This window comes from Anolis carolinensis, chromosome 1 (assembly GCF_035594765.1).
Source record: "Anolis carolinensis isolate JA03-04 chromosome 1, rAnoCar3.1.pri, whole genome shotgun sequence".
Classification (NCBI taxonomy): domain Eukaryota; kingdom Metazoa; phylum Chordata; class Lepidosauria; order Squamata; family Dactyloidae; genus Anolis; species Anolis carolinensis.
The window spans coordinates 192,097,037-192,122,069 of NC_085841.1; the positions used below are offsets into that span (position 1 = coordinate 192,097,037).

At 41.5% G+C, this 25,033-nt stretch overlaps 1 protein-coding gene across 3 annotated transcripts in view; it reads right to left on the reverse strand.

Annotated features, from left to right (window-relative positions):
* sestd1 (SEC14 and spectrin domain containing 1) overlaps window positions 1-25,033 on the reverse strand; it is a 180,414-nt gene that overhangs the window by 81,880 nt on the left and 73,501 nt on the right. Inside the window, exon 1 of one of the 3 annotated variants that reach the window (XM_008118197.3) lies at window positions 4,316-4,621. The exons of 1 other annotated variant lie outside the window; for it this stretch is intronic. The gene's annotated coding sequence lies outside the window, so the exon portion shown is untranslated. Of the gene's footprint in view, window positions 1-4,315; window positions 4,622-25,033 lie in introns of those variants that run through there. One more of the 3 variants, XM_062963035.1, reaches the window with a different exon arrangement.

Below are 25,033 nucleotides of genomic sequence, written 5' to 3' on the forward strand. Positions count from 1 at the left end.
TTCTTCTCTGCTTACTCATCTCTCCTCTTCCCTTCCAGTTCCTGCTGAGGGCTTGTACATAGATCTGTCATAGATCTGTCAAAAAGAAGCAACCTCAGATAGACAAGATTATTTGCTTTTGATCACCGAGTTGAGAAAAGTCATCTTGCTGCCTACAGCAATTTACTAAAAAGCAACAAATGTTAACCACAGCTTCAAATATCAGCCCATAAATATCAAAGAGAGGAATTATCTAAACCAAAAGTTTCACAAGAGAAAAATGCTCAGATTTGTTTCGGCACGTAATATTTTGACTGAGCATAAAACACTTCCTATCCACCTCAATGGGTAAGAAAGCAGTACAGGAAGGCCTCACGTTACAAACAAACAACTTACAAATGACTCACATTTAAGAGTGGGGTGAGACAACAGGAAGTGAGAGAAATCTACCCTTAAGAAGGGAAATTCACTCCTGAAAGATTTATCATGGGAAAAGATGTCTCAGCTGAAGCTTCATCTCCAATCTTGTTTCCTCAACAAGCCAAGTTTTTCAAAATCCAATTACCAAAGGGACAGAAAGTGAGGTAAAATCTTCTGAACAAGGGCACAGACAGCAAAAAAATAAAATAAAACAAAAACCCTAAGGTGTTAACCCTTCCCTATGCTATCCGAAGAATAGAAAGGGTTAACACCCTTACATTTAGATATTTAAAAAGGTAAAGATTTCCCCTGACATTAAGTCCAGACATGTCTGACTCTGGGGGTTGGTGCTCATCTCCATTTCTAAGCCAAAGAGCCGGTGTTGTCCGTAGGCACCTCCAAGGTTATGTGGCTGGCATGACTGCATGGAGCGCCGTTGCCTTCCCGCCGGAGCGGTACCTATTGATCTACTCACATTGGCATGTTTTCGAACTGCTAGGTTGGCAGGAACATTTAGATATAGATACATATATATACATATATATATAGAGAGAGAGAGGGGGGGGGTAGTTACAATTTAAAATGTACCTGTTCCAACTCACATTCAAATTCAACTTCAGAACAAACCTACAGAACTTATCTCGTTCATAATTAGATATTGGGGCCTAGCTCCAAAGGCAGAAAGGAACAGCAACATATGCTTTCTTTGTTTGTGTCAGATATCCACAATCAATACTCATGTGTATGCACTGCAAATGCAGTGATCATGAAGGAGAAGAGGAGGCAAGAATGACATCCAATACACCATTAGAATGAGTCCTTTGACATTTGTTCTGTTCTAACTTACAGCCTCTTTTCCTCTTGCCATGAATCGGTTTCAAAGAAGGCAAAACAGAAACTATAGATCACTGTAAAATTAAAACTTCACCAGGCTGCTTAATGGATAAACGGGACAACTATCCTTAGAAAGCATATAATCCTGGTTTCACCTTAAGAAGTATTATAGGGCATAGAAGAGGAAAAAGAGATCAATGCTGATTGGCTACCCTAGAGATTATCTGAAATAGTATCTGCAGAGCCACCATTTTTATTCTGCTTTAGAAAATGACTGCAAGGATCAATTATATTACCTTGTCAGAATAAAGAGGCAGGACAATAGTAATTAACAGAGATGACACAAATTTCACCTGACTTGGGAGTAATTCCAAATTAACAGGGGGGAGACTCTTGGCCCTTTCTATTTCCTATATAGATGTAACAGGAAGACTTTAAAATAGCTTTGAATCTTGCAGCCTTGACTATTATAAAGTGGCAAATAAGTCAAAGCAATGGCTCTGTCCTTAATCCAATGGCCATGAAAACCATGACTCAGGCCCCTTCCACAAAGCTGAATAAAATCCCACATGTTCTGCTTTGAACTAGAATATATGACAGAGTGGACTCAGATAACCCAGTTCAAAGCAGATATTGTGGGATTTTCTGCCTCAATATTCTGAGTTATATGGCTGTGTGGAAGGGCCCTCAGAAAAAAGTCGGCTGTGCTGAATGAACCCTCTCAGGCCCTTTCCAAACAGCTGAATAAAATCCGACATGGTCTGCTGTGAACTGGAATATATGGCAGTGTGGACACAAATAACCCAGTTCAAAGACGATACTGTGGGATTTTCTGCCTTGATAGTCTGCGATATAGGGCTGTGTAGAAGGGCCCAGAGTCACATAAGAATGTCAGCCATAATATGTACGCAAAAAGGATACATGACCTTTCTTTCCATCAAACAACTTTCAATTCTCACTCTCTTTTATGGGATACGGACAGAGGTTGGAAAAATTGCCTGTGATAACAAATGGCACAATCTGGGTATAACCTTCTGGAAAAATTAGCACTTCTCAACATTGTCCATTGACCTACAGCAGCCCCATGAATCTCATAGGGTTTTCTTAGGCAAGAAGTACTCTTGTCCCTTCTACACAGCTGAATAAAATCCCACATTTTCTGCTTTGAACTGGAATATATGGCAGTGTGGACTGGACACAGATAATCCAGTTCAAAGTAGATATTGTGGGTTATTCTGCCTTGAAATTCTGGGTTATATGGCTGTGTGGAAGGGCCCTTGGAGAAAAGAAGGCTGAGAGGGGACATGATGAGCCCTGTTTAAATATTGGAAGGATGTCAGCACAAGCTTGGTTTCTGCTGCTCTGGAGACCTATTTTCATTGACAATCTCAAGCAAAGACTGAGGGATCTTCCACACAGCCCTATAACCGAGAATACCAAGGGAGATAATCCCATTTTCTGTTTTAAATTGGAATATATGGCAATGTGGGCACAGATAACCCAGTTCAAAGCCGATATTGTGGGATTTTCTGCCTTGATATTCTGAGTTATAGGGCTGCGTGGAAGGGCCCTACGTCTCAAAGCCAAAAAGGATTAGATACCAATGCCATGACTACATGTTAAGTCACAAGAATAGTAGCTCCAGGTTATATTTTTACAAGCAGTAACATGTCACAAGGAGGGGATCATTAAAAAGGCCATGCACATCCATTTCCAGTCAATGACAGGTGCTCCTCTGCCAGGAGAAGCAACTCTTTCTTTTTTCCTATTGTGACTGACAATCTCAAGCAAAGACTGAGGGCCCTTCCACACAGTCATATAACCCAGAATATCAAGGGAAATGATCCCACATTTTCTAGAATTTTATAATTTTATTAAATTTTGAAAATAACAATAAAATCCACCCACATTTTCTGATTTGAATTGGAATATATGGAAGTGTGGACTCAGATAATGTGGGATTTTCTGCTTTGATATTCTGGGATATAGGGCTGTATGGAAGGGCCTTGGGTTATTATGGCTGCGTGGAAAGGCCCTACATCTCAAAGCCAAAAAGGGTTAGATAACAATGACATGACTACTCATTGTAAGAATAGTAGCCCCAGGTTATATTTTTATAAGCAGTAACAAGCCTTAAGGAAGGGTTCATTTTTTTAAAAAAACACATCCATCTCCAGTCAAGGATGGGGACTCCTCTGCCAGGAAAAAGAACACTTTCTTTTCTCCTATTTTCATTGACAATCTCAAGCAAAGACGGTGGACTCTTCCACACAGCCATATAACCCTGAATATCAAGGGAGATAACCCCACATTTTCTGCTTTAAATTTGAATATATGACAGCATGGACTCAGATAACCTAGGGCCCTTTCACACAGCCATATATTCCAGGATATCAAGGCAGAAAATCCCACAATATCTGCTTTGAAATGTGTTATCTGAGTCCACACTGCCATATATTCCAGTTCAAAGCAGATAATGTGGGATTTTATTCAGTTGTATGGAAAGGGCCTGAAAGCATTAGCAGCAGTAAGCTAAATAATAATTTTAAAAAAAAACAGTCAAGAGGTTGGGGAAAATTCTTTTGCAAAAAGGTGGGGGAGAAAGATTGGGGCCTTTTATAGTGAAAGCTGGGAAGTGACAGCACAAAGGGAAGGAAAAGAGGAGGGACAAGGAGGAGGGAAACCTGGAGTAGAGGGAAGCAGCAGCAGCAGCAGCAAAGAAGCAAGGGGGCGTTTACTCGTCTCTGTTTAATATATCATGCATTTAAATTAATAAACACACCAAAAAATCACAAGTTGCAAGCAACCTGTTGCTGCGGTTTGTACCAAGGCTATTGTAGAAAGGGGTGGAAAAAGGAGCACGTTGCTAGACCAGGAGAATGAGTCAAGGGCAAAAATGGCTGAGAAAGTGGGCTTCCTGCTGCAGCCCTCCCCACTCTCCCCGGGGTGCAGCAGTCTCTCTGCAAGGAGGAGGGAAAGCAGCAGAGGGGGAAACAAAAGCCCTGCCAGGCCTCGAGGCTGGGCCTCCTTCTGGGGCTTCTCCTTTATCCTGATGCGGTGTGTGTGTGAGAGAGAGACTCACCTGGAGGCCCGAAGGCTGGCGACCGTGAGGGAAGGAAGGAGGGAGGGCGAGCTGGGTCCGGCCCGGAGCCTTGTGGCAGCAGTGGAGCCGTGGGGAGGGCGGGACACGGAGGAAGGAGGGAAAGAGGGAGGCGCCGCCTCGTTGCTCTCTTTCCTGCCTTCCTTCCTTCGCCACTGGCTCGCGGCCTCCGGACAAAAGCAGCGCTTCTGCTTCTGCTGCTGCGGCGGCGTCTGCCTCTCCAAGTCCCCGCTGAGTCCGGACTGGGCGAGGAGGGCGGGGCTTCGCGTGGCCCGGCCCGCCCAATCGCGGGCTCAGCCTGGGCCAAGGCGCGCGGGTGGGCGCGCGCCTCGCTCCCAACGGCGCGCGCAGGCACTTAGGAGCTGCTAGCCCTCCTTCCTTCCTTCCTTCCTTCCTTCCTTCCTTCCTTCCTTCTCTCTCCTCCGCTTGCTGGGAGGCCCAAGCCCCACCCTGAAAGACAGCAAGCCAGCCAGCCACCCAAGGCACCATCCTTGCTGTCCTTCTACACTGGAGAATGGATGCAGCTTGTCATCTTCTGAATCCTGGGCAGGGCTGTCGTTTTTGTTGAGGATTGTGGGTTATGGATAGAAGCTCTTAGGTGTGCCCATGAACCCAGAGTCACCCTGCAGAATGATGCACCACTCAGCTTTGCTGAACAAATAACATAGGAACTTTTACTAAGTCCAAGAGATCAACAGAACAATGGTACAGTAGAGTCTCACTTATCCAAAGAGTATCTAGGGGACGGTTTACTAATCTGTAATCAGTTTTTGTTTTAGATTATAAAGATAGCCAAATAAACCAACAGAGATTGGACATACAGTAGAGTCTCACTTATCCAACACTCGCTTATCCAACGTTCTAGATTATCCAACGCATTTTTGTAGTCAATGTTTTCAATTCATCGTGATATTTTGGTGCTAAATTCGTAAATACAGTAATTACTACATAGCATTACTGTGTATTGAACTACTTTTTCTGTAAGATTTGTTGTATACATGATGTTTTGGTGCTTGACTTGTAAAATCATAACCTATTTTGATGTTTAATAGGCGTTTCCTTAATCCCTCCTTATTATCCAACATATTCGCTTATCCAACGTTCTGCCGGCCCGTTTATGTTGGATAAGCGAGACTCTACTGTATTTACAATAGTCCCTCTGATTGCTTACAGAAATCAGCAGTCATAAGCAGTCCTTTCTTAGTCCATAAATCTGCTTCAGTGGACATCAGCAGCAAACAAGGCCTCACAAATAGTCATTGGCTGGGTTCAGTGCTCTCTGGATGCATGTGAACTATAACTCCCAAAGTCAAGGCCAATTCCCAGAAACCCCTGCAGTATGCTCTGTTGGTCATGGGGTTCTCTGTGCCAAGTTTGGTCCAGGTCCATTGTCAGTGGGGGTCACTGTTTCCCTGGATGCAGGTGAACTATAACTCCTGTTTCCCCAAACTTGTCCGATATGTTGTGTTGGTCATGAGGCTTCTCTGTGCCAAGTCCACTGTTGTTGGGGGTCACTGTTTCCCTGGATGCAGGTGAACTATAACTCCCCTTTCCCCAAACTTGTCCAGTATGTTCTGTTGGTTATGGGGGCTCTGTGTGCCAAGTCTGGTCCCGGTCAATCATTGGTGGGGTTCAAAGTGCTCATTCATTGCAGGTGAACTATACATCCCAGTACCTACAACTCAAAATTGTCCAGGCCAATTCCCCTCAAAACCCACCAGTATTCAAATGTAGGCATATTGGGTATGCATGCCACGTTTGGTCCAGATCCATCATTGTTTGGGTTCATAGTGCGTTCTGGGTGTAGGTGAACTGCAACTCCTATAAATCCCTCAGTGGGGGTCACAGTGCTCTGCGTTGATGCAGGGTGAACAACTTTCATCATGTGAAGTCAATCCCCCAAACTCCTCCTGTATGTTTAGTTGCTGCCCAGTTCTGTTCTGTTTGTCATGGAAACAGATCTGAAAGGGAGAGGCAGGGGGCAGGGTCATGCAAATGCCACACTAATGGAGAACCCTGGGATGCCTGTGTGTGGCGGAGGAAACACGTAAAATCTATGATGAAATTGTTCCCAAGTGAAAGCATTCCTTGGGTGGTGGGCCGTAGTGTTTGGGGAGAACATTGGCAGAGTTTGGGGCTACATGTTCATGGTGCTCGCTATAACCTGCAATGTCCTCGGAGGGAGTGACTTGGGGGCTCCTCAGCATTGGGAACTATAGCCTGTTTGTGGAGGCGGGAGGCTGTCTGTGTAAGTAGACACCTCTGCCACATACACACATACAGATTTTCACTTTTATTATGTGGATAGATAGATAGATAGATAAATAGATAGATAGATAGATAGATATAATATATATATAATATATAGATAGATAGATATATAATATATATAGATAGATTAATATAATATTATATATATATATATATATATATATATATGGTAAAGGTTTCCCCTTGACGTTAAGTCCAGTCATGTCAGCTTTGGGAGGTGGTGCTCATCTCCATTTCCAAGCCAAAAAGTGACGTTGTCCATAGGTCATGTGGCTGGCATGATTGCATGGAGCGCTGTTACCTTCCCACCAGAGCGGTACCTATTGATCTACTCACATTTGCATGTTTTCCAACTGCTAGGTTGGCAGAAGATGTGTGTGAGATATATATATATATCTCAGCATGGGTAGAGTTTTACATCTCACCACATTAAAATGGTCGGTGTGGCTCTTAATGAGACATGCCATATTATCATAGGATGTCTACACCCTACACCACTGGAGAAATTATACCATTTAGCCAGTTTTTTACCACCTGACACCCATTGGGAATTAGCAGCTAGCAATGAAAGGACCAAGACATTGACATCTCCAATGCATCCGCTGTTTGGATATCAGCCAGCATGCAAACTTCTTAAATCAAGAAACAGCTTCCTATGATCTACATAGATGCTCGCAGGAACATCTCAGCAAGCAAGAGTCCAAAAGTGGCAGGTAAAAACCCGGAATCTCAATTTGTGGATGATACCGGATGAGAAACTCCTCCTGGGCACACTGAAGACTGGGTGATGCGGAAGGCGCTGAACAGACTGGGCTCTGGCACTACAAGGTGCAGAGCCAACCTTAAGAAACTGAGCTTCAAAGTGAAGTCCATGACATGCGAGGGTTTAGAAGAGCAAACCATAGACAGCTTACTACAATGCAGTTTGAGCCCTGCCACATGCACCACTCGGAAATCTAGTATAATTCCAAGTTTTTAACTTTGCGGTTTTTTATACGTTATAACTGTATTCTCAATTCGCTTCTGACATGATAAATAAATAAAATGGGCATACTGTTTGACCAACATAAACTTCACAGTATTTCAGTGGAAGAGTCCAGGGGCCATTCTGTCCAACCCCCTTCTGCAATGTAGAAAAAGCACAATCAAAATACCCCCAATAGATGGCCACCTAGTCTTTGTAATAATAATAATAATAATAATAATAATAATAATAATAATAATAATAATCACACAGTCCTAGACACTTGGGAAGTGTTCGACTTGTGATTTTGTGAAACGAAATCCAGCATATCTATCATGTTTGCTGTGTCATACAATAAAATAATAATAATAATAATAATAATAATAATAATAATAATAATAATAATAACAACATCAACCCAGGGGGTCATCCAGTCCAACCCCTTTCTGCCATGCAAGATAACAATCAAAGCACCCCCTATGGATTTTGGAAGCAAGGAAGGTGAGGAAAAAAGGCTTTGGGGGGCAAGGAAGGTGGGAGGGAGGGGGAGGAGCAGGAAAGAGGAGGAAAAGCTTCGAAAGGGGCAGGAGGAAAGCATGGAGACCTTTAGTATGCATGGAGCCCCAAAGGCTCAGCGCCAGAACACAGTTTGGGAACCACTGTTCTTAAAATACGCTGAAAATTTTTTGTACCTAACTTTTTAAATACAGTGGAATCTCAACTAAAGAGCATCCCAGTTTAAGAGCATTTTGAGTTGCTTGGCCTTGGCTTCGCTTTGACATATCAGCATTTTAAGAGCTAGTGCCAGAGGGAGTGCCAGCACTAGAGTACAGGGCTTTAGGGCTTCAAGTGAGCTGCCTCCGTGCCTCTTGCTCTTGTCTGCCTTGGGAGATTGCTGTCTGCTTTACTGTTGTCTACTTTGATGAACTTTGTGTGGGTTTTTTCCTGGTATGTTTGGCTTCAGGAATAGAGATGGAGGGAGGCTGGAGTGAGTACAATATGAAGAAAATGATGCTTCTGCCTATTCTCTTTGTGCTTTGTTGCCACAACTTTGTGCTTCTACCATTTTAAAGTTGATCTTTCTTTTTTATTGTTCCATGTGAATGTGCAGGTTTTACCTTGCTGTTACACTGGTCATTATGTGTCATTATTTTTATACATTGTTGTTATTTATAAAGTACATTTTATTATTTAAAAACACCTAACATAAAGGAGGGGGGCTTGCTGAGCCTAAGAGTTTAATAGCATTTAAGTGGGAAAATTCACTTTGACATAAGGATATTTTGAGTTAAGAGCTCAGTAATGGAATGAATTAAACTTTTAAGGCAAGGAATCACTGTAACTTGATTCGCCATTCTTGAACATGAACTTTGTAGACTTACAAACCATTCAGAGTTACAAAAATGGGCGAGATAACATGAAGTGAGAGAAATCTACCCCTCAGAAGGTAAATTCACTCCTGAAAGAGTTATCATGGGGAAAAGGTGAAGCTTTATCACCAATCCTTGTTTCTACAGCAAGCCAAATGTTTCAAAATCTTATTATCACAGGGACAGAAAGTGAGGAGAAATCTTGTGAACAGGGACACAGGGAGCAAAACAAACACCACAGGGGTGTTAACCCTTCCCTATGCTATCCAAATGCACACACACATATCTATCTCCATATTTCCATCTATATATAGCTGGGGTTATACTTATTGTGGTAATCTCTGAGCGATCAGACTCAATTTAACCCTCTCTGGGGGAGATTCCACCAAAATCAGTAGAGTAGCAAAAGCAAAGCTTCCAAATGCAACAGTTACTTACACTGGCGAGCAAGAGAAGCCTTTAGGATTGCAATGGACTGCAGAGTCTCAATAAAAGTTCAAAAAGTATTTATTCAGGTAAAAAGAACTCCATTGTAGATAGAAAGGCTTGGGAGCTGTCTAGACTACTATAGACTGGTTTCTAAGGAAAAATAAGAAAGGAAAAATAACAAACATCTACATAGTTACATCTTGCCAGGAGAGATGGCAGGATGCTTCTTGTTAGCTTGAAGAACAAAGGGAGAAGAGAGAACCAAAATGGTTCGACCTCATGGTCCAGTTTATTGGGGCCATAAAAGACATTCTGACCAATGGGAAGTTAGTGTCCCTAAAGATTCACATTTCTACTAACTTCAAAGGGATGTGAGGTAAACAGGATAGAGTAAAACACAGTAAAGCCTGTCTAGGCATGCTTTGGAAACAGGGAAAGGATTCCCTCAATCTAACTACATTTAGACTTGAGTAGTCCAGGATGATTTCCCAACAATACTTTAAAATTTACCTGTTCCAACTTACAAACAAATTCAACTTAAGAACCAACCTACAGAACCTATCTTGTTTGTAACTTGGAGACTGCCTGTAGTTGTGAATGCTGATAGGAAGGAAAGCAATAAATTTGGTGCGAGCCAATGGAGAAGATTTCTGCAGATACTGTGGACTACTAAGAAGAAAAATGGGCCCTAGAGAAAATCTCCTTAAAATGACTATTCTGAGACCATCATACTTTGGTCATATCATGAAAAGACATGACTCACTAGAAAAGACAATAGTCGTTGAGTATCCCTTATCCAAAAATTCTTTGGCTTAGAAGTGTTACATATTTTGGAATACCTGCATGCATATAATGTGAACTCTTGGATATGGGACCCATGGCTGATCATGAAATTAATTTCATAAGTATCAGACGGCCTCATCATAAAGCCCTGGTGAAGCATGCTGTGTTAAGAGGGAAGCGTCTGGCAATAGATTCCCTCCAGTTGGAGGAGAGGCTTCCACAGCAAGCTCCCTTGTGCCATCTGATGGGTAGCCAGCCCATCAGTCTTCCAGACAGGATGGAAGCAGCTTAGGATGCTAAAATCACTCCCTCTGATGAGGTGGTTATACGCATAAACATTTTAGATACAATATTTGTAATAACTTTATACATGAAACACACTTTTTTGTATGTTGAACCATCAAAAAGAAAACAACAAAATTTTGGAGTATTTTGGATTTTGAACATCCAAAGGATGCTCAACCTGTAATGCTTGATACGGTACGGCAGTAGGAAAAGGGGAATACCATATTCAAAATAGAAAGGCTAGGAATCCACTGCTGTCCTGAGTCTGCAGGACATAAGCAAGGCTGTTGAGGATGGGGTTGCCATAAGTTAAGCTGACAGCAGCTAACAACAGCTAAGATGTCCCCATAGGTTGTCCCTGTCATTTTGGGTTCTTTCGACCTTCAAACAAATAGAGGAGGACAGTAACAGCTGCAGTGGCAATACACCAGATAGTTCAGCATTTTTGTATCAAAAATGCCAAGAGCAAAATGTCCTCTAAAGCTGCAGTCCTATGCACAGTTGCCTCCATCCACTCGATCACTATTCTTTGGTGTGATGTTTCAGTTTCAGCTGAAAGGGCAACTTTCCCTTTCCACTGAAACCTTGGTCCACACACAGCCTTGTTCCCAAGAAGTTGAAGTGGCTATGAAAGTTCTTTATTAGTTATCCCTAACTTATCCCTCTAAGACCAAGATGCTTGTTTATAAAGCCATTGTCCTCCCAACCCTGTTATATGCCTATAAAACTTGGATCATCTACAGATGTCACACTCAACTCCTGGAACGATTCCATAAGCATTGCCTCTGTAAAATCGTGCAAATTTCTTGGGAAGACAGACAGACAAACGTCAGCGTGCTGAAAGAAGCAAAAAAAAAAAAAACCAGCATTAAAGCAATGATCCTTCGCCATCAACTTTGCTGGACTGGCCACATTCTCCCAAAGCAGTTATTCTACTTCCAACTGAAAAATGGAATACGGAGGGTTGGTGCACAGGGAATAATAATAATAAAAATAATTAAAAGACTCTGGCAGAAACCAGTGCAGGTGGTCCCGGTGGTGATGGGCATACTGGGTGCCGTGCCAAAAGATCTCAGTCAGCATTTGGAAACAATAGACATTGACAAAATTACGATCTGTCAACTGCAAAAGGCCACCCTACTGGGATCTGCACGCATTATCCAAAAATACATCACACAGTCCTAGACACTTGGGAAGTGTTCGACTTCCTGCATTCTGTCCAACCCCCTTCTGCAATGTAGAAAAAGCACAATCAAAATACCCCCAATAGGTGGCCACCTAGTCTTTGTAATAATAATAATAATAATAATAATAATAATAATAATAATAATACTCACACAGTCCTAGACACTTGAGAAGTGTTCGACTTGTGATTTTGTGAAACGAAATCCAGCATATCTATCTTGTTTGCTGTGTCATATAATAAAATAATAATAATAATAATAATAATAATAATAATAATAATAATAATAATAATAATAACAATAACAACTTTATTTTTGTATGCCACCTCCATCTCCCCAATGGGGACTCGGAGCAGCTCACATGGGGACAAGCCCAATACAAATCACTTAACATCATAAAATCAAACAGTTAAAACAACAAGCATCACATTTAAAAACAAGTTAAATAGGTCATAGTTTAAAAAACATAATTGAGAGCAGGAAATATAAACGATCATCTACAGCATTAAAAGGTCCAATATGGACATAAATGGGCAAACAATCAAACTGATAAAAAGAGTGTCTATATCAAAATACAACATACATCAAATAGACAAAGCAGATAGGGAAGATAAATATGGGATGGAAATCAAACTATAATGTGACAGGGCAAATTTTGATGTGGGTAAGGGCCAGGATATAATGGATTTGTCTAATCGAATGCATGACAGAACATCCATGTTTTTAATTGCTTCCGAAAGACAGCAAGGCTCGGTGCTAACCTAATCTCCCTGCGGAAGGAATTCCAGAGCTGGGGAGCCACCACAGAGAAGGCCCTCTCCCGCGTCCCCACCAACCACATTTGCAAAGGGAAAGGAAGCGATAGAAGAGCCTCCCCAGAAGATCTTAGAGATCGCACAGGTTCGTAGGGAAAGATGCGGTCATGAAGATGGGATTAAAGCCAACCTTAAAAACTGTGGCATAGATAGCAAAGGTGCTCATGCCAGTATGTAGCCACTATCTGTGATAGTGCGACTGCCCTAGAATAGTGGTTTTCTGTGATAAAGGGAGACTGCAGAATTTTGCTTTAGCCTAAGTCTATTAGAAAGGGCCAGGCTTCAGGTCTCCTCTCCCTCCTGCTGAAATTAACTGAATGCAGACTATTTTTGCACTTTGAACTGAGTTTGCAGGAAGTGTAAGTTAGCTAAGGATGTGGAAAGAAGGGACAGAAGAGAGAATCTGGTACATTTTAATAGCTGCTGGGAGGGAAAGCAGGACAGCGGAGGATTAACCAGAGTGATCCCTCCCAAACCAGGACAGTTGGAGGGTTTGATACTCTGGTGATTGTATTCCGTTCTGCAACAAATTGCCTACCATTACCATAGCCTCCTTTCAAATTTCTTTATTTATTGGTTTATAAACTACTGCTCCTATTGAAAATGGGCTCTTCCTGCCTTGTTAAGTGCTAATGGACCGGTCCTCACCAGCATCAATACTGGCATTACAGCAGTGATATATTGTAAGAGCCACATACCTCCAGGACAAATAATACCTACAAAGCTTGTGAGCACCAGAGATGAATCATTCTCATTGAGAAGGATTGCTCTGTGGACTAACTTCTAAAGGCGATTAGATTAATCCACAGTTTAATCACCTTTAGGATATTCTGTGTGTCCTTCTGTTTTAAAGCTTTTCACTAGTTAAACTGATGTCGAAATAAAATCCAAGCTATTCTAAAACATTTCCACAAACACAAAAGCAAGAATTCATCTCCCTTTGCTTTTTTTACTGTTGTAAGATGTAAATAAATATCAAGCAGCTGATGGATGAGTATATTATCAAATTAATCTGTTTTATTAAAATGCTCGGTATGTAATGGTGCTTTATTCTAGATATTACTAAATCATACATCATCATTTATGTGTATAATGCCAATTAGGCTGCTATATTATACTCATTTACCTGAAGGAAAGCCACATTGGACTCAGTGGAACCTATTTAAGAGCAGACAGGAGCTAGATTATGCAGTCACTTAAGAAACCCCTCATAGCTTTCTGTATTGGTATTCATGCTTAGTAAAAATGAAATCTGATTAAAAAAAACGTGGAGGAAAGCCGTCCTTTGAGAGTTAGATCCAAAGTTCCCAGCTATGTGTGTTAAGCAACAGGAAATCAAGTGATCAATGAGGATGCGGTTTTTATGTTATTGTCTTGTTGTAATGTTGATTTTATTGAGATATGTTTTAATCTATATTTAGTTTTAATCTCTGTTTGATTGGGCTTGTGCTCATGTAAGCTGCCTCAAATCCCTTTGGGGAGATGGAGGTGGGATATAAAAATAAAGTCATTATTATATTATATTATATTATATTATATTATATTATATTATATTAATAGCACAATACTCTATCTTAGGGGAAAACAAAACAAAGAAGTCCAAAGGATTTGAAGTTCCACTGTGTTCTGTGGGATTTCATTTCTGATAATCCTGCACATGAAGCCGGACAGTGCAATCCTGTGCATGTCTATTCCAAGGCTTCATTTAATGGGATTTATATCCAGGAAATGTGACCCCAATATCACTTACGTACTTTCAAGAAAATATGTCACAAGGGTCTGCTGTGTTTGTCTGGATGCACATTGCAAGTCAGGAGCCAATGAATCATTAAGCTAATCCTGTCTGCACCCAAGAGACCTTTTCTTTCTGAACAGTAACACATATTGTAATGTCCAGTGTTGTTCGGGATTCCTCTTCAGAAGAGGAAGGGGAATAGGAAAGTGTTCATAAATCTGTGGGTGAGTTGGAATCTGAGGAGGAGATTTTGCAAGTACCCACTTTTCAGGAGAGGCGAAAGGAAACAGAGTAGAGACGTCGTTCATCTAGGATAGCTGCCAGAAATGCAGCTGCGTAATTAGGAACTGCCCTAGCAGCTGTGAGGGGACTTAGGGCTATAAAGCAGAAGCAGGTGCAGCCAGCTCTTGCTGGGAACAAACTGACTCTAATACCTTCGCTCCCCATGAGCCTGCTCCAAGTCTGCATCTGGATTTATTGCTGTTTCTTTGTCTGAAGTAAGACTGCAATTTAATTTGGGACTGTATCAGAGACTAAGAACTGCATTTGCCCTAAGACTTCCTTGCTTCCTTTTGCATTATTCCACTGAGTGTGCTGTACTTTATGTTTTACTGAAGTAAATCAGTTTTCATTTACTTACCACAGTGTCTTAAGGCTGTTCTTGAAAGGCAAAACAGGACAAGTGTGGTGTTGATTGTATGACTGCTTTTCATGTTTGATTTTACAATGTGTAATTTGTCACTGTTTTTATTATTGTTGTGAGCTGCCCCGAGTCCCCTCGGGGAGATGGGGCGGGATATAAGAATAAATTTATTATTATTATTATTTATTGCACACTTCTTTTGGCCCCTTCTACACTGCCATATAATCCAGTTTGTCAAAGCAGATAATCCACATTATAGAGCCCCCGGTGGTGCAATGGGTTAAACCCTTGTGCCGGCAGGACTGTTGACTGACAGGTTGGCAGTTCAAATCCAGGGAGAATGGATGAGCTCCCTCTGTCAGCTCCACCTTCCCATGTGGGGACACAAGAGAAGCTTCCCACAAGGATGGTAAAACATCAAACATCCGGGCATCCCCTGGGCAACGTCCTTGCAGACGGCCAATTCTCTCACACCAGAAGCGACTGTCAGTTTCTCAAGTCACTCCTGACGCACACAAAAAATCTACATTATCTGCTCTGACCTGGATTATATGAGTCTACACTGCCATATAATCCAGTTCAAAGCAGATAATCAGGATTTTATATAGTAGTGTCTTTGGGACTTTAGAAGTACATGACCCCGTTCCCTACGTATATGTTTGTGGACTCTAGTCAAGTGCAACCTGAGAGCAGATATTCTCATTCCGTCCAATACAAAACCCTCATAAAATAAATACTGTGAAATTGCATTGTTTAAAATATTTATTTTCCTAATGGCAAAAAGTGGGCATGGAAAGGCATGTCCTTTTCCACCCCTGTACATAAAAATGGCTAGAATCTGTTTCTAAGTGATTAGCTATCCATTCTGGCTGCTAGAAGCATTTTTCAGATGTTGCAAGGCTTCTGTATCAATTGCCAACTTTTACATCAACCATTACATTATCCCAAGGGAAGGGCTGAAGTTTTAACAATTCTCCATGCAAACTGGCATGTGTATGCAGAAGGAGGGAAGTAGATCGTTCTCAGCTGTTACACAGCCACCTCTTTGCTTTCATACTTTCATTTGAGAGAAAGTTGGGAGAATGGCTGTCTGTCATTATGTTATCTGTAAATACAGGCAAGTTGATGTGAGGCCACCCGGCTTTGATATCATGCCTAGACATTCCTATAGCAGCAGCACGGCATACAATAATCACTGCAAAAATCCATGATTGACGTGGCATTTGTCAAAGTATACAGACTGAGAAAAAGACAATAGACTGCATTAAAGGAAATTATTTTCTCCACATCGCATGGAACGTGCAGCAAAAAAGTGGGGACATACTATACACTTTCACTCTTTTATATTCTGCATCCATCATGTTTTTGTCAGCCCCAGGGGGAAAGGGGGCATATTTTCCCTGCAGAAAAATAAACAAAACGCATACATACTAGAGTCAGTTGTTTGTTACGTGTCTTCACATTGGCTCTTATTTATGTTGATCTTACTGTAGAGTTTCCTTGGCAAGATTCATTCAGAGTTGAATTGCCATTGCTTTTTTCTAAAGCTCAGAGAGGTGAATTTCTGGCTGAGTGGGATTTGTATCTTGGGGTGCACCTACACTGTAAAATTAATGTAGTTTGACATCACTTTAACTTCCATGGTTCCATGCTATTGAATTATGGGAGTTGTAGTTTGGCAAGGCACCAAGACTCTTTGGCAACAAAAGATAAAGACCTTGTTATTTTATTTATCGTGTCAAAAGCAAAATGGGGATACAATTAGGTAAAGGTAAAGATTTTCCGTGACATTAAGTTCAGTCATGTCTGACTCTGGGGGTTGGTGCTCATCTCTATTTCTAAGCCGAAGAGCTGGCGTTGTCCATAGACATCTCCAAGGTCATGTGGCCGGCATGACTGCATGGAGCGACGTTACCTTCCCGCCAGAGCGGTACCTATTGATCTACTCACATTTGCATGTTTTTAAACTGCTAGGTTGGCAGAAGCTGGAGCAACAGCGGGCGCTCACTCCGCTCCCGGGATTTGAACCTGGGACCTTTCGGTCTGCAAGTTCAGCAGCTCAGTGCTTTAACACACTTCGCCATCGGGGCTCCGGGGATACAATTATAATGTGTTAAAAAAAAACCCCCACAAGGTTAGAAAACGTGACATTGCACTAGATTTCTTTTGACCAGAAGCTGGCCACTTGGAGTGCCTCTGGTGTCACTATGTGGCATGTGGCAGGGCTTAGGCTGCATTGTAGTAAGTTGCTTGTGGTTTGCTCTTCTCCACACTTGCATGTCATGGACTCCACTTTGTAACCCCGTTTCTTAAGGTTGGTTCTGCATCTTGTGGTGCCAGAGTGTAGTCTGCTCAGCTCCTTCCAAGTCACCTAGTCTTCTGTTTGCCCGGGAGGGAGTCTCTCATCCGGTATCAGCCACTGATTGAGATTCCGGGTTTTAGCCTGCTACTTTTGGACTCTCGCTTGCTGAGGTGTTCCTGTGAATATCTCTGTAGATCTTAGAAGCTGTTTCTTGATTTAATCTGTTGGTATGCTGGCTGATATCCAAACAGAGGATGGGCCAGAGATTTTTTTTATATTTCATATATTTGTATCCCGTCCTTCTCTCTCTCACACACACACCTCGAGGGTGGGGGGTGGACTCAGGGCAGCTTCACAACTGGCAATCATTAGATGCCAAAGCAGCAATTATAGAAACAAATTAAAATTAAAACTGATAATTAAAACATCAGTTATAAAACATCATTTAAAAATTACACAAGTCTAGGTCATAATCCAGCATCTGACCATTATCAGACACATCAATCGTTATTATTATTATTTTATTGTATGACACAGCAAACAAGATAGATATGCTGGATTTTGTATCACAAAATCACAAGTCGAACACTTCCCAAGTGTCTAGGACTGAGTGATGTATTTTTGGTGATGCGTGCAGATCCCAGTAGGATGGCCTTTTGCAGTTGGTAGATCGTAATTTTGTCAATGTCTATTGTTTCCAAATGCCGGCTGAGATCTTTTGGCACAGCACCCAATGCGCCGATCACCACCAGGACCACCCGCACTGGTTTCTGCCAGAGTCTTTAAAGTTCAATCTTGAGGTCCTGATAGCGGCTGAGTTTTTCCTGTTGTTTTTCGTCAATGCGGCTGTCACCTGGGATGGCAACATCAATGATCCAAACCTTTTTGTTTTCCATAACTGTGATGTCTGGTGTGTTGTGTTCCAGAACTTTGTCAGTCTGGATTCGGAAGTCTTGACATTGGGGGGCGGGGGCTTAACCATTCCGAGGATGCTGAGGGCTGTGCTGGCGGTAGTGTAACTACGGGCAGGTCCAACCAAGCCAGAGAGGTCTCAGCTGAGGAGTGGAACCAAGAGCACCTAACCCATTAGCATTATGGAGAATCAAACCAAAACGAAGTCTGTACTGGCTCGGTCGTCGCCCAGGATAAAAAGGACCGCGGTGGATGCTGCTGATTCTGGACATCCATCGGCAAGTGGGCTATGGAATCAAAATACAAATGAACAGTCACAGAAGCGGCAGAAATATACAATGCCAGAAAATCGCACTATTATTATTATTATGATTATTATGATGATGATTATTATTGCTGCATCTGCTGCTCAAATGCCTGGTCCCACAACCATGTTTTGAGTTTTTTTCTGAAAGGACAGAAGGGAGGGGGCCAATCTGATTTCACTCGGGAGGGAGTTCCACAGATGAGGGGCCACCACTGAGAACGCCCTCTTTCTCATCCCCACCAATTGCACTTGCAAAGGTGGTGGGATCAAGATCAGGGCCTCCCCTGACGATCTTAACCTCTGAGGTGCATCACAGAGGGAGATATGTTTGGACAGGTAAGCTGTGCTGGAACCATTTAGATCTTTATAGTCCAGCGCCAGCACTTTGAATTGTACTCGGTAGCAGACTGGCAGCCAGTGGAGCTGACATAACAAGGGCATGGTGTGCTCTCTATACATTGCTCTGGTGAGCAATCTGACTGCCACCCGTTGGACTAGCTTCCGAACAGTCTTCAAAGGCAACCCCACATAGAGCACATTGCAGTAGTCTATTCGGGGTGTAACAAGAGTTGTTACAAGAGATGTCACTGCTTTGGTCCTTTCATTACAGGGTGCTACTTCTTGGCAGGTATCAGGTGGTGCAATACCAGCTAAAAAGTATAATTCTCCAGTGGTGCAGGGTGTAAATATCTGTGATAATGTGACATATCTTATTTAGAGCCACATCCACTGTTTTAACGTGGTGAGTTGTATTCCACACTGGGCATGCTTATTCAGCAGCAGAATAGCAAATCACAAGGGCAGATATCTTCACTGTATTTGGTTGTGATCCTCAGATTGTAAAACTCCATCTCTCATGAGTTCAAGACAGTTAATGTGGGGTCGAACTGCAATAATTCTATAGTATGTAGATGCACCCCTGGCTCCCCAAATTTTTACATCTCAAACCATTACACTACACTGGCTTTCCAATATTCATTTACAGTTAGTTGCTCTGAGTGAAAAAACCAAATGACCATGGAATCCAATCTCTTTGTATGAAGCAGAAGGACTGCCTTCCTCCCACCAACTTCAATTAATTCCTACATCAACTGACCCAGTCTGGATTATTGCATGCCACAAAAACAACACTGCAAAAATGTTACCGAGCAATTAGCTTGAGACATATGAGAAAGGTCACAAGCTACCCTGGGAGGCAGCTAAGCAACGCAATCATAGAACCATCTGAGTTGATTTCTTTGGCAGGGATTTGTCAGCTTCAAATTCTGTATGCTGGTCTGTCAGCCCATGAACCACAAAAGCTCATTCACCAGACTGTACTGTGTTATAATTCTGTCATTTCTAATTTAGTCTTCAGTGACAGAGAATAACCTGCCCATTGTCTTCAGAACTAAATTTGACAAGTATTTGAATGAAAGAAAGCTACTTATATGTATAAAGACAATTAAGACAGGAAAAACTGGTGGAGAAAACACAACCATAGACACAGGGAGGGTATAAGAGAAATCACTAATACATAATTAAGATGTGGACAAAATAATTAAGATTTGGTCTACTGCGGGTGGCACAGGGAAGAAAACTGTCCTGCATGAAAATAGCGACCCATGCTGTGCCAATATTCAATTTTTCTCCTTCTTTGATGCTATTACCCCTAACTGCAATGTACTCTCTCTTTCCACCTTTTCACATTGAGAAATTTCCCCATCGAAGGACACTTCAGCCTCTTTTCAAGCATAAAGAGGCACGGAGCTCATCACATGAGTTAAACTGCTTCCGGTTGTTATGGTTGAAAAGAAGCAGAAGTGTCCTGAAAGGAAGGAACTCCATGTATACACAAGTGAAGGTATACTAGATGCTACATTTTTAAACATACTTGGCAAAAAGTACATTCCATTGAACTCAATGAGATTTGCATCCAAGTTAACACCTAGTGTAAAACAACTTCATAAAGTAGCAGGTTGATATGCACAGTAGATTCTGGTCAACTGGAACTCAAGCAATCGGAACTCTCAAGCAACCAGACAAAGTTGTTGTTGTTGTTGTTGTTGTTGTTGTTGTTGCTGTTATCATTATTTGTATGCTGCTTTTTCTCTCTTAACAGAGACTCGAATGGTGAATGGTGAACAGTACTAAAAACAATACAATGTAAAATTGTATCACATAATGGTATATTTATATTGCTATATTGTTTTAATTCATAGATTGTGTTTTAACCTATGTTTATGCTGGGCTCGTTATCATTTGAGCCATCCCAAGTCCCTTCAGGGAGATGGAGGCAGGATATAAAAATAAAGTTATTATTATTATTATTATTATTATTATTATACATTAAGTTTGTCTTTATTTACTTTTAATTAATGTATTTCAATATTAATATTACCGTATATACTCGAAGATAAGCCGAGTTTTTTAGCCCTTATTTATGAGCTGAAAAAGCCTCCCCCGGCTTATATTCGGGTCAAGGTCAAGCCAGCAGCGGAGCCTGGAGGCCACAGCATGTTTTCTTTTCCAAAACCTCCCTCCTCTGCTTCTCTTCCCAGGCTGGATATCTTATTTCTTATTTTTTGAGAGAGAGAGACAGAGACAAGAAGCGAATGATTTCAAAAGCGAAAGGAGAGTGTGAGAGAAATCCTTGCAAGCCAGATTGCATGAGTAGAAGGGGAAGAAAAAAAGATATTCTTGCAAATTTGCACAATTCATTACTATTATTATTATTATTATTATTATTATTATTATTATTATTATTACTACTACTACTACTACTACTACTATTGCAAGAACATTTGAGTCCAAAGGGAGGGAAGGAGGGAAAAGAGAGCAACAGAAGATATGTATGTCTTTTTATTCCTAAGGAAACAAAAATGAGGTGGGTTTTTTTTAGGAGGGGGAGAGACGTTTTAAAAAGCCTTTTCTGGCTACTTTTAGAGTTTGAAAAAGGGAGAAAGAAATGAGGTGGGAAAGGGCAGGAGAAAAGAAGACCAAGTTGTTTTTAGGGGGACTTTGCTTGCATTTCTTCCTTGGGTAAATGCATGCCCCAAAGCTTCTAAATATTTATATAGATGTCCCCCCTACAAAGACATTAATATATGAATTTTCCCCTCATATGTTTACAGGTCTTTGCAAATCCTATTTAAATATAGATATCTAGAGATTTCCATGTACTGTATATCTGTTCCTATATGTATACATTAATTTTATATATGAATTTTACCCTCACATGTTTGCAAGTGCAGAGGGAAAATGCGCGCGCGTGCACGCACACACACACACACACACACACACACAGGTGTCTAGATAGATATAAACATTGATAAATAGGGCTTGTAAATATTGCAGGAGGAAAATGCACATAGAGAGAGGATTTGCAAAGGTTTCAGGGGGAAATACACATGTGAAATGAGTATATATAATGATAGATCTATATCTAGCTCTGCATTGTTTATGTAGGCATTATATGTTTGCCTGTTACTATGTTGGAAGCTGCCCTGAGTCCCCAGGGGGAGATAGCTAGGGCAGGGTACAAATGAAGCTGTTGATGATGATAATGATGATGATGATGATGATAAAGTTATTTTTGCTTTTCTACTTATAGAGTTAGCTTACCGTTTTTCTTTGAAATACAGTAAATATTCAAAACATTTAACCCACTGATGCCTCAATTAATGTAATTTTATTGGTATCTAATTTTATTTTTGAAATTTACCAGTAGCTGCTGCATTTCCCACCCTCGGCTTATACTCAAGTCAATAAGTTTTCCCAGTTTTTTGTGGTAAAATTAGGTGCCTCCGCTTATATTCAGGTCAAGTATACTCAAGTATATACGGTAAGTTTAATACAGAGTATGGTATGGGTACATTATGGGTAAAATATTAGATAGGCCTGTTTTAATAGTAATTCTCAAGCAATCTAAACTAGGTTTAACCAGTATCTACCAATCCCCATGCATGCCGATTAACGGAGGCCCCTTCCAAACAGCTGAATAAAATCCCACATTTTCTACTTTGAACTGGAGTATATGACAGTGCAGACTCAGATGACCCAGTTCAAAGCAGATATTGTAGGGTTTTCTGTCTTGATATTCTGAGTTATATGGCTGTGTGGAGGGGCCCTGATAGTCTATTGTAATATCAAAATATATTGTTGTATGTTTGTTTTGTCAATGTTTCTATGTCATCTTGCATTTGTAAAATAAAATAAATTGATTAAAACTCTGTAAGAATGAGAAAAAAAACTGGTGCACTACATTCAGTTTGCTATAGGCTCTTTCGGTGTTCCTTTTCTACATAGAAACAGCTTGTGAAGGGGAAAGGAAAGAACAAGAGCAATATTTCACTCTTCTATAGGGCTCCGAAGTAAGCAAATTTCCTCATACAGAATATTTCACTAATCCTTAAAGCAGCAAATTCAATGAATTATGGCGAGGCCTTAGAATGGGAGACAATGGATTCATTTAAAGTCACCTTGTGATTTAATTGAGAAGGTATCTTTAAGAATCTGGGATTTCCTGGATCACAGTTCTGCCTCAAATCCCCAAATGATACAGTCTGATAGGAAAGAGAGCATGAGTATACAGCACTGAATGACACAAATGTGTTATTGCCAATGCATTAGATATGGAGAACCAGCATGGGCTATGGATGGGATATGGATTTAAATAAAAGGATTTGGGAAATGGACTGGGCCTCTATGGTGTGAACAGATTGTTCAACTTGGTGTTAGGGGGGGAAAGAGGAATAAGAATGTTAGTATGTTAATGAAGAGTATTTGATGCTAGGAAAATACAGTAATGGAAAGAATTTCTGCAGCACATCTGCTTCAACCAAGGAGACAGAAACACAATACACATTTGGCAGTCTTACTGTTTACACACCATTCTCAGGCCAGCAGCATTCAGATGTTATTTGCTGTGAAAACCTGCAGTAATTCCTTTGAGAAATGCTAACATTTATTCTTAAAATATTTTCTAAAAATTCCACCCTCATCCAAACTAGATTCCAGAGTTGTGTTTTGTAATTTCGTAATTTCAAGTAATAAAAAAGAATAGGTGACTATGGGAGAAAGGGACAGTTTCAACGATATTATTTGTAGTCAATGTAAAAAATAAAAATAAAAAACTCCCCGGTGAAAAATAAATATTATTTTCTATTTTGCTTCCTAGATTGAGTATTTTAATCCACGTCATTTCTGGTGGCTTACAATACATAAGCTTACAAAACATAAGCCAATGTTACAATGGTGTACTTAAGCATCAGAAACAAAAGCCATCAGCAAAATCAAATCAGTTCCAAATTTAATTGTGTTCCTTATAATGAAATTAATAAATCCCTTTTACTGCTATAATCTTGTAAATTAGATATGGGCAACCTTCCCCCTTCCCCAATTTAGAGTCATAGGTCAGAAGTGTGGAGAAGGTTGCTGACAATGGTCTAGAGTCAAAAGCAGGTGGTAATCATCTTCTGAGCAGTAAAAATGCAATAATAGGATAACAATTTGATGACAATTTGTTGCTTTTTCATAATACCCTAAATCTGCTGCCCAAGGCGGTTGACGTACTCTGCCAAATGGTAGGGCTGCTCTTGACTGAATAACAGATGTTTCTGAACATCTTAAAAAGTGACATAATGGTTTACTCCCATGGAATAAAATTATTTTGCTTTGAAAGAGGAGTAAGGCTACCACTCTGTCACTTCAAGATGAAACACTGCCCTTGCTCAGACCATGAAAGCCAGCCCTGTACAGCAAAATAATGCATCGTAACAACAAGACAACCATCCACAGAAGATTATATCAGTCATGGAACTGAGACAGCCATGGTCGCCATAGTGGATGATCTCCGCAGATAGCTTGACAGGGGGAGTGTGTCCCGTTTGCTTCTCCTAAACCTCTCAGCGGCCTTTGATACCATTGACCATGGTAGCTTTTTGGGTCGGCTCATGAGGATGGGTCTTGGAAGTACTATTCTGCAGTGGCTCCAGTTCTTCCTGGAAGATTGCACCCAGAAGGTGTTGCTGAGGGGCAACTGCTTGGCTCCGCATCCATTGTCCTGTGGTGTCCCACAGAACTCAGTATTGTCCCCTATGTTGCTTAACATCTACACCAGTGGTTGCCAAACTTATTTGGCCTACCACCCTCTTTCCAGAAAAAATATGACTCAACGCCCCCTGGAAAGAGAGCGTGAAAGAGGGGTGGGCATGGTTCCTGCTCGAGGGTGGGGCTGGTCCAAGATGGGAGGCTGGGAGGGGGAGGGGAGATGGGCGAGGCCACAAATGGGCGGCCAGGACTAGGATGGGTGGAGTTACGAGCTCTGAGGCAGGGCTGAGCTTCTATCTCTGTCCTGCGGCACCTGCCAGGACGGGGCTAGAGGAGGGAGAGGGGCCTCTTCCCCAGTGCCTGATGGGGCTGAACCTCTATACCCCATCCCTTGTTCTAACAAGTGCCTCAGGGGAGGTATACAGAGGTTCAGGCCCTGCCCCCACCCCAGCCCCGCCCTTTAGTCCTAAAAGGCCTCTCAGGAGAGGTATAGAGGCTCAGCCCTGTCTCAGGCTCTTGGGAGGAGCCCCCGCCCCCTTCCCTAGCTCTGCCCTCCTTGTCCCAATAAGTGCCTTAGGAGAGGTGTAGATTCTCAGCCCTGTCTTGGGCTCCTGGGAAGAAGCCACGCCCCTCCTCTGGCCCTGTCCCCATGTCTTAATAGGTGCCATCA